Genomic DNA, 10,555 nt, shown 5'->3' on the forward strand with positions numbered 1-10,555 from the left:
TAAATTTGTAGTGACAGAGTCTAAAGATAAAACTTTATGTTCTAGAAATTAAAAGTTTACAACTATTGGAAGTGTAACAACAAAAGGGGAAAAGTTTTGAGAGGCAATCAGGGACTAGATCTTTAAGTGCATTCCAGCCATTGCGCGCACGTACAACAATTTTGATTTTATCCTAAAGAAACAAGTGGTTGAAAGGTGTTTAAAAAAAGGAAAGGCACAATGACATTTACATTAAAAATGATGTTCTCTTCTTTGTGGAGTATATTTCTGTTATGGCTATGTGAATTGAAATGAAATGGGTATTCTCTAGTTGTTGTATGCAGGATTGTGTGTATGTGTACTTGCACGTGTGTGTGCCTGTGCACCCATTAGATTAAATATGTTAATTTTGCTTTTCAAATCTTCTGAGTCCTCACTATTATTTTATATTCTTGGTTTATTATCTTGATATATTAGTGGCTAATATATCTTTACATAGTGATCTTAACATCTAATAGTGTATTGTGCTTTAAAGTGCAATTCAACTAAGTTAATATAGCTAGCCAGCTCTCTTTTAGTAAGCAATTGCCTGCTGTAACATACCCACCACGCTCTATTTCCAAATGTCCTCGTGAATACAAAGTACTGTAAAAATACTTGATTTTTGTACTTGTTTGTAGCTAAATTTAATTATTTTCTCTTTGTCCTATTTGTTGTTATATTTGTTTTCCCTTTTTTCCTGCCTTTGTGTAATTGGGCAATTTTTATGATTCCATTTTCTCTCTAGTATTGGTTTATTAGTACCTTTTTATCTGTAAATTTTATTTATACTCTAGGGTTTAATAATATACATCTTTAATGTCTCACATTCTATTTTCAAACAGTAAATGCTGACTCACTTTTAAGATGCAGGTGTGAGTTCTTTAGAGGTGACCAAGGAATACTGCACTACTGCTTTGGAAGGTGCACTCTGTTTTTATCCCAAGTTCCTGCATTCTTCAGAAGAAAATAAAGGCCAATATTTCTGGAGTCTTGTCAACACAAGCAGGCTGCACCATCTTTTTGGATAGTAATAGTGATTGCCCAAGTCTCTTATCTTCTTGGGTTCTAACTGGCCTGCAGGAAATATGCAGTACTTGTATGTTGTGCCACATTGTGCAATAGATGTCAAATGTTGGTAGCACAGACTGCTTACCTCTGTCCTTTCTGTTTATCCTGACATTTGTGGCTCCTTCAAGAATCCCGTATATAGAACTCACAAGGAGAGACAGACAACTGACTCCACGTTACTACATATCCCAAATTCTAGGGTATGCAGCTCAAGCTCTTTAGCTCTGGGGTGGGCCTAGAACTTTCTGCCATTCAGCAAGTATCCAGATAGTGGACACCATCAGAGATCCCCTCTTGCAGATTCAATGTTCATTATGAGGTTTCTTGAAACTGCTCTCCCTTGCAGGAGAGAAAGTGCCATTAAAGTAGGAGAAAAGGAGCTATTTCAAGAGCAGGGAAGAAAAGCCACTGTACCTACAACTAAGCCAAACCTCATTAATTCTACTATTATTACGTCATTGCTTTTTGAATTTCTAGTCTTCTCTTTATATAGACTAGCACTAAATCATGAGGTAATTGCAGCAGTACTTATTCACCTATTCTTGAGTAACTCCTGCATTGCATAAGTTGAGCAGCTCCTCTTTAGAATGCTGGGGGACCTTGTAACTGATTGCTATCAGTTTTGGAAATTTTTAATTGGAAATCTAAGGCAACAGGAAATATTGTATTTTATTCATCTGTTACAATATATTTACAATATATTTCCCAGAATAGTACCTGATAATTCCAATTAATCATGCATTTTCATTATAATAATTTTTTAAGTCTGTATTACCCTTGTGCCTCTAGAGTATGGTTCTTTTTTAAAGAATTACAATTTTCTCATTTTTAATTAGCTCTATTACTTTTCTGCTGTTTTTTAATTGATCTCTGACCTTAAACTTATTATTTCTTTATTCTTGTTTGTGTTTATGCTCTTAATCTTTTTCTGTCTCCTTGAGTTTAATACTAAACACAGACTTTTTTCTTCTTCATCTTGCCATGAATAAAGTTGCCTACCACAGAACATTTGCACAATAAACATTTGATAACAAGTGAGTAAATACAGGTATGAAGAACTCTAATTATTATTTTTTTTAACACTCTTCTAACTGTACCTACATTTTTGGAAATGTAATTTTAGTGGATTGAATTACAACCCCCCCCCCCAAAGAAAACTCACTGACGCTTGAATTGTATCCCCCAAACATTATGTATTCAAAACTTGACTCCCACTGTGACTGTTAAGAGAGTGGGAAATCCTATTATGGTAATTGAAAGGTGGAGACTTAAAAAGGTGATTATACTGTAGGACCATGCAGTAGTGAATGGCTTAATAATGGTGGTCAGGGGCATGGTTCTGAGGGCTTTAAAAGAAAAGAGAGGAGAGTCTGTCTCTCTCTCTCTGCTCTCTCTCCTCTCTGCTCTGCCATTTCACAATGTGAAACCGTGTGTCATTGTCACCACCAGGAGCCTCACAGATGTGTTGCCTGGACTTTGGACTTCCTGGCCTCCAAAACTGTAAGCAATAAATTTTTTTTGTTGTTGTTGTTGTCATTTTTGTGACCGTCCGCACCGCCAATCTCCCATTCTGTAGGCTGCCTTTTCACTCAGTTGATTGTTTCCTTTGCTATGTAGAAACATCTTAGTTTGATATAACCCCATTTTTTTTTTTCTTTTGTTGCTTTTGCTTTTGTGGTCTTGTTAAGTCTTTGCCCAGTACTATTTCCTGAAGTGTTTCCTGAAAGTTTTCCTTTAGTAATTTTATAGTTTCAGTTCTTATAGTTAAGTCTTTCATCCATTTTGAGTTGATTTTGGTATATGGCAAGAGGTGCAGTTCTAATTTCATTCTTCTGCATATGGATGTTCAGTTTTCCCAGCACCATTTATTGAAGAGGCAATCTTTTCCCCAATGTATGTTCGTGTTGCCTTTTTCAAAGAACAGTTAGCTGAAAGTTTGTGGGTTGATTTCTGAGTTCTCTATTCTGTTCCATTGGTCCAAATGTCTATATTTATTCCAGTACCATGCTGTTTTGGTTAATATAGCTATTGTAGTATAATTTGAAGTCAGGTAGTGTTATGCCTCCAGGTTTACTTTCTTTTTGTTCAGGATTGCTTTGGCTATGTATAGTCTTTTCTTGTTCCTAATGAATGTTAGGATTGTTTTTTCTATTTCTGTGAAGAAAGTCATTGTCATTTTTAAGAGGATTGCATTGAATCTGTAGATCACTTTGGATAGTATGGACATTTTCATGATGTTGATATTTATAATCCAAGAGCATGGAATGTCTTTCCACCTTTTTGTGTCCTCTTTAATTTCTTCCAGTAGTGATTTGCATGCAATTCCCACTACAGAGATCTTTTACCTCCTTGGTTAAATTGATTCCTAGGTTTTTTTTTTTTTTTTTTTTTTTTGGTGACTCTTGTAAATGGGCTTACTTTCTTGATTTACTTTTCTGATAGTTCATTATTGGAAAATACAAATGCTACTGATTTGAGGGTGTTCATTTTGTATCCTACAACATTACTGTAATTGTTAATCAACTCTAAGAGTTTTTTGGTAGATTCTTTAGATTATCCTATATATAGCATCATGTCAGGATGATATTGTCAATGGGCTTGTTATAAATGGCTTTTTTGTGTGTTGAGATACTTTCCTTCTACACCTAATTTGCTGAGTGTCTTTATCATGAAGGGATGTTGAATTTAATCAAATGCTTTCTGTGTGTCTATAGAGATAGTCACATGCTTTTGTCCTTTTATCACTTTGATAGCAAAATAGCAGATACAACAACAAAAAAATAAAACCACACACCGATATCTCTGATGAATATAGATAAAAAATCCTCAACAAAAATCTAGCAATAAGAATACAGTAACCTAACAAAAAAGTTATACACCATGATCAAGTGGGATTTATCCCAGGGATTCTAGGATGGTTCAACACACAGAAGTCAATAAATGTGACAGACCACATCTTGATCTGTTCTTTAACACTATGTAATATCACTCTTTGGCCTTGTGATTTTTGCTTTAATGTACTTACTGTTGTCCTAAACTACCAGTAAGTAACTGATGGCACATTCAAACAAATCAATAAATATTTAATAAAAGGGTTATTTTAGGTGATTATAAATACATAGATTTACACAATTTTTTATGGCTGTAACCTCCTCCAACTACAAAGGGAGAAAAGTAGGGAGTAATCACTGGAATGTAGAATGAGACACCCTAAAGAGAGGGTAGCTGTAACTACTGGTTAGGGGGCATAGTCAGCTAGACTGCACACTACTGGAGTTTGAAAATAAATTCCCTGACCTCATTCATCACCTGGCTCTTATGTTTCACAAGCATTCCCGGTAGCCAAATGCTAGAAAATAGCTAATGGATAGCATATTGTCCAAAGGGGTCTGTATCCCAGATCAAAGGAAAAGGGAAAGATGATTCTAGATGGGCAGATGGAAGATGTCCAGTACAGTCTGTTTTGTTTGCCTCCTGTATTTATTTCTCTTTGTCAGGTTAAAAAATGCATCATGTAACAAATTCACTAATTCATATTCATTGTCATATCATTATAGGGTTATAAAAAATCAGTCATACACTGAGCAACACTCAAGCTTTTCATACAACTTTGTGGTGCAAAGGAAGGGTGATGACATTAAATAATGTAAGAACTGCTGCTATGGCATTCAATTCTGCAGCTGAAAATAAAGCCTAAATTAGTAAGCTGCTAGCTTAAGGCAATAACCTATCCTCTAGGACTGTCCAAAGCATCAAAGGGTGTTGTTTGCAAGTAAGCATTGTAAACATAATTTCATCAGTAACTTATTTAATGATTTCTTTTACAGAGTGTATCTCCCAGTCAGAGGAAAAATGGTGTGGGATAACATGGCGATAGAGCAATATGAATGTTCACATTTGGTGGTTATGAGAGAAGCACTGTGAACAGGAAGGCAAATTCACACCCAGAATATGGATATATTTTAAAAATTATAAAGCCCCACCCTCTCCAGGATGAGAGGAATTCAGTGTAATTAACCTGACATTAGTTGACTGGCTGCTCTCTTCAGGAAATAATATTACATTTGGTACTCGGCAGTAGCAATGACCAGATAATCCTTAAAAGATCAAACCATGTTTTTGAACCAATGCGCAGCTTCCATCCTGGCTTCCAAGGACACTTTGTAAATAGAATCAGTAGCAATCACTTGCATTGCTGGGAGAAAAGACGAATGACATGCATAGGACAGGCCATCTTTTCTACCTAATTATGGCAAAATTTTGCCAGTAAATATTCCCTTTGGGGCATTTGTATTGAATATTCAAATATCCACACAGTACTTTTATTGTGAGAACTCTCTCCTCCACATCCTGTCATAAAATTGTAAAATTTTTTTTATTCACATCTCTGTCCACTTATCTAACTCACTTGTCTTCGCCAAGTGTCCGGTAGGTCCATTCCTGAATCCCCTAACCTAACACAGGAAATACACGTTCATACAAAACACTCAAAGTTCTTCCTAATGAAAGAATTTTCTATCATTATTTTATTTCCCCAAAATTGGATTATAAGAATTTTCAAACAGAAAATAGTTGAAAGAAAGAATTCTACTGTGATACAAATAAACTCATTTGCTCTATTCTATTCTATGTCTAACATTTTACTGTACTTGTTTTATTACATACATGTCCATCTCTATTTCCGTTCATTAATCCACCTTGTTTTTGATGCAATTCAAAGAAAATTGTAGATCTGAATGCTTCAATATTCATACAATTAGCAAGAGTCTGATATTTGTTTGTGGTTCTTTTTTCAGGTAAAATTTACATTCAATGAAATAAAATTTTAAATATACAGTTTGGAGGGTTCCAGCAAATTTATATACCTGTGTTATCTAAACCCTGTAAAATATATTCCATTACCTCAGAACTCACTACTATTTATGAATGTATTTTTTAGAAAGGAAGGAGATAACAGATCCCGTTGGTAGGTGGCCATGGAACATTCTCAATGACACCATTTGTGTAGGATGAGACTGAGGGGCAAAGTAGTAGAACTGTGTGTGACCGGCTCAAAGAGTTTAATTAGGCTTTCCACAATTTGGGGGTCAATTTCTTAAATACTTCTTTCATTTTATAATTAAATGCTGCTGAACATACCGATTATATACTTAAATGAATCAAATAACACTAGTTCATGATGGCAAATTCAGATCATATCTCTTGGTATTTTATGATCAGCCATTCTGTTCCTTGTGATTTTTTTGGCTGAGGTTTGCTGGAGACTCCTTAGATTATTCACCTAAAACTCTTCCATCCAATGTCATTGAGTCTGCCCTGTTAAAAGGTAAAATGCCAAATATAGCAGGGCTTTTCTTGCTTTGGGTCCCAAGAGAAAATTATGGTGTTACTTATTGCTAGGTAAACAGGACAGAGCACATTTCCAGATGTATCTGTGGTGTGTGTGTGTGTGTGTGTGTGTGTGTGTGTGTGTGTGTGTGTGTGTCCTCTAAATTCAGAGGCATGGCACATTTTTTATTTCTTCTGGTTTGGAGGATGGTAAAATATTCAGCAACTTATCTCTCAGTTTAACTGGGAAATTCTAATTTTCCCTAGAGTATTGGACACCCACGAACTTTTCTGATATAGCTGACTTCTAAGCTTTTGTGAGATTTATTTTTTGCCCTGTAATATGCATATGTTTTATCAAGGTATTTACAAAACCTATTTCCTGATTATCCAAAATAATTAGCATAATTTTTCTATAAAATGGACCAATGTGCTGGTTAGTAGTATATCAGTATAAGTTCTCTTCAGGCTATTTTATGTCAGAAAATAAGAAACTTGAGTTCAACTTCAGGCAGGAGAGTAAAGGTAAAATTTCTGTTCAGCTTAAAAAACTAATTTTGATTTTCATTTCTGAATGGAAAAGAAAGTAATTACCAGTCCATTACCTGAATAACAAGTGTCAGAAGCTATTTAGTGCCTCTGAAAATGCTACCTTTGTATCATCACTTGATTAAGTCTACTGTCATCTGACATCATGGTTTTGCACCTGTTAAATAGGGAAGTCATAGGCATCTTCACCCCAACAGCTTTGAAGTCTTTGATATTGGCATTAATTTTGGCGGCTCCCTAAGTAACTTGAGAGAAAATTCAAAGGGCTTCTAATTGGCTCTTTGCATCAAGGTGTTATCTTTCAATGGGTAAAGGAATCTATTGCCAGCATTCTGCTAATTGTTAAATGAATTTTATTTTCACTACACATTTGGTAAAAGGCGAAAGATTTATACGTTTTAAAGAGAAACAAACAGGGTTCACTACACATTTGGGACTGAGGAAATGGATCTATTGTGAATCATGATGAGACAGTCTTGGGCCCAGGCTCTTGATTTAGTCAATTAAATGTATTATTTGATTTAATCATTAAAAAGGGTAAATATGCATATAAATATAAATTAAAATATAATAATAGCGTCTTGATATGTCAAAAATATCTGCATAGAAATTGTAGAAAAATAAGGGAATTTATTATGGTAGCTAGACACCAAAACAATGTGCATAAGACTAATGATATTTTATATGTCATCAACTAGTAGTTGGAAATTACATTTTTTGATAATACAAATATATAAATAAGGTAGAATAAATTCAGCAAACTTTTGCAGGTTTTATATGAATATGTATATAATGCTTTATTAACATGTATGAATGAATACTTACATAAATTTAAATATAAAATGTTTATAAAGTTCAAATCTAGCACACTGAAAAAAGATAGTTCTTTCTAAATTGCCACATAGGTTCATTGCACCATAACCAACATGATCAAAGAATATCTATGATATTCTTTAAGAAGAACATAGTGACTGAACTTATTCTACCAGATGCCAAGATTTATGAAGTAATGTTAGGTAAAACAGTATGGCAGTGATAAGGGGATAGAAAACACTCCCATGTAATGCAATATAGAAATCAAAAGCCAGCATATATGCATTAACACTTTATATGTGACAAGGCCGGTATTACTACTTTATTCAGTAAGTTTTCCATTCAAATAAGGCATTTAGTCTGAGGAAGAGAATTATTTTCAACACACGTAAAACCATATACTAGATAATAATTATATTACTTGATTCCTGACAATTCTTTAAAGGTGTTTTCTGATGTATCTGATGATTTTCCAACATTAAAATAATAATGTGTTAACTCTGGTGAAAAGTAAATAAATATAAAAGTTTAATATATTTAAAATACTTAAGAGAACCATGGGCGGAGGGGGGCTTGAGTTTTTCAATACACATTTTCATGGCTTCCTTTCTTAAAAATATTTTTAAATGTATTGTATAAATATTTAAAACACTGAACACGAAGTAAGCATAAATGGAAGTCTATAAATATCAATGCTCATTGCATACATTAATGTTAATTTTGAAAAAATAAATATAAAATTACAAAACTGTGAAAATAATTAAAACATTCTGAAAGAGTATCTTGACATTCTGAAGACATAAATTCTAGTTTTCTTCAGTAACAAGTTTATTTTAATTGTGATCCAATGAATATATTTTTATTTTTAAAATAATTTTTATTATAAAATTTTATTGAAAATCACAATTTTTTAACTGTATCACCTTTTTTCTTGAAAAAAAAGTGGAGGAACCAAAAGAAGTGAAATGGAGTAACAATTAAATAAATTTACAAACTCAGTTTCTTTTGGGAATACAAAACCAGATACAACTCTATCTTCCTATATCATGATGGTTCATGTTTATAAATATTTATCTCTATAATGTGCTCACTAGTGAGGTCACAGCTCCACGCTGGACATTTCCATTGGGATATTCAAAGGGGAATTTAAACTCAATGTGAGTTAAATAAACACATCTTCCCTGCCTTCATTCTTTTCACTTCATAATATGACATAGCCTTCAAAATACGATAGAGTCCTTCATTCTCTATGACTTCTTCACATATCTACTGCACGATTTGTTTCTCTATTCTCTGAATGATTTTTGAATTCATAACCAACTGCACTCTACATTAGTTCTGTCTTCAGATAGATTATAACATCACTTACAGTAGGAATGTCTTGTTTATTTTATATTCCACAAAAATCATTACTATAGTGTTGAGTATACTAAATGTTAAAAAAAATACCGGTTGATTGATTATTAATTAAAGAATATAATCATTCCTAGGATTATTAGTTGCAGTTATATATACGATTAGAATTAGGAGTTAAGCTGTCTGTATCTACTGAAACATAAGTTTAAGTACTATTTAACATTACATATATTATGTGTAACATTAAAAATACGATTGAAATTCTATGTGCATTTAATAAAACAAAACAGAAAATGCAAGTATGCACTTTAAACAACAGTATTTAATAGATATTATTAGAAAATTTTCTGCTATTTGAGGAATTCAAAAGTGATAGAATGGCATTGCTATTTATCTTTAATAAATATAACTGCATCATAATTATACTTCTTGAAATCCTGTTTTTTTTTCCTTTCCCAGAATGTGAGGTAACTTGCAAAAGCACATTTGACTATAAATAAGTGTAGTTTCCAAATTACTGTTTTCTCAAAATTAAAATAAGCTTCAGAGTTGACTGGATTCCAAAACTACAAAAGCTATTGCTCAGATAAACGAATACATTTGTTTTAGAACATGAAAAGAAAGAATACCAGATGTTCCCAACGAATAGGAAAATAATTTAAAGACCAGTAACGATGTGGAACACAGGCCATGAAACAAAACATCAAACAAGTGAGGAGCAGCTGTTGAGCTGTATATCTCAAGTGTTTACAGCTCAGAGTAGAATGTGTTGAAATCGAAATAAATAGGAAGACAAACTTCTGTGGAGAACTGTTGTTCAAAACTATAAAATAAATACAAACTATAAAATTATTAAATTGAATTAACCTAATTCATGTTTCAATGTAATGAAAAATAAGAAAATATTTGATAATAAGTATTAAATCAAAGCAAATGCTTAATATTTAAATTAAGAAAATAGGACAGCCAGTGCCACAACTGATGGCACCCATGTAACCCACCACCTCATCGGTCCTCAGCAAGCAGCCCATCCTGACAGCCAGAGCCGGAGACACCAGTACTGAACTAGTGGTCTGTGACAGCCACCACCACAGCAACTGCTGCCTCAAGGGTGGTTCATGCAACACCAGCAATCATCACCGCCTCATAAGTGGCCTTATGACCACTCATTAGCATAGACAGTAGGAGAGTCACCAGTGGAGCCCAGGGAAATAGGTGAGGTAGTGCATACCCATGACCCAGTGGCCCAGTCCGCAGGGAGAATTACCCTGCCTTATGTGGTAGCATAACTGAAGGTAGGAGGTACTTGTGTAGCACATGGGACTGCCGTCATCTGAGGAGAGGCCCATGTGGAAGTCCCTAGAGAAGAGAAACCCAGGATACTCAAATAAAGGAAGGAAGAAAATTCCCTATTATCACC

The sequence above is a fragment of the Cynocephalus volans genome, chromosome 9 (assembly GCF_027409185.1).
Source record: "Cynocephalus volans isolate mCynVol1 chromosome 9, mCynVol1.pri, whole genome shotgun sequence".
NCBI lineage: Eukaryota > Metazoa > Chordata > Mammalia > Dermoptera > Cynocephalidae > Cynocephalus > Cynocephalus volans.